The sequence below is a fragment of the Lontra canadensis genome, unplaced genomic scaffold, assembly GCF_010015895.1.
Source record: "Lontra canadensis isolate GAN:19392208 unplaced genomic scaffold, GSC_riverotter_1.0 scaffold1, whole genome shotgun sequence".
Taxonomy (NCBI): Eukaryota; Metazoa; Chordata; class Mammalia; order Carnivora; family Mustelidae; genus Lontra; species Lontra canadensis.
The window spans coordinates 109,333,807-109,334,642 of record NW_022630995.1 but is presented as its reverse complement, the minus strand read 5'-3'; positions in this window follow the sequence as shown (position 1 = coordinate 109,334,642).

Genomic DNA, 836 nt, shown 5'->3' with positions numbered 1-836 from the left:
ACTGAAAGAAATTAGGTTTAAAGGAGAATGATTCTTGACTATTATCTGTGAATGCATTAAAAAATGACTCCCAGGGCTGGCTGGGTGGCTCAGTGGGTTAAACCTCTGCCTTCAGCTCAGGTCATGATCTCAGGGTCCTGGGATCGAGTCCCACATTGGGCTCTCTGCTACACAGGGAGCCTGCTTCCTCCTCACCCACCACCCCCCCACCGCTTGCCTCTCTGCCTACTTGTGATCTCTTTCTGTCAAATAAATAAAATATTTTTAAAAAATGACTCCCAAACATAGTGGCTTGAGAAAACTTTTATTATCTCTGAGTTTCTGTGGTTCAGGAATCCAAGCGTGGGGTAGCTGTGTCCTCCATTAAGGGTTTCCAATAAAGCTATGATCAAGGAGTTGACTAAATTTGCAGTTATCTCAAGGTTCAACTAAGGCAGAATATGCTTCCAAGCTCCCCAGCGCCTCTTGGTGGGATTTAGTTCCTTGAGAGGTTTTGGACTGAAGGCCTTAGTTTTCCTGCTGATCACTGGCTAAAGGCTATTCTCTCCTCCAATCTTGGCTTAGTAAGCCTTCCCATAGGGCAGCTCACAATATGGGAACAGACTGCATTGCAGTGATCAAGACAAAGACAGAGAGGGCCTTTAGGAAGTCATAGGCTTTTATAACCTAATCTTGAAAAAGACATCCCATATTTTTGTGGTATTTCATTCTTTAGAAGCTAGTCCCTAGATCCAGTCCAAGCTCTAAAGGAGATTACACAAGAGTATGAGTATCAGGATGTGGGAACACCTTAGAAGACTGTCTACCAATATTGAGAAAATAGCAGCCAAAGACCT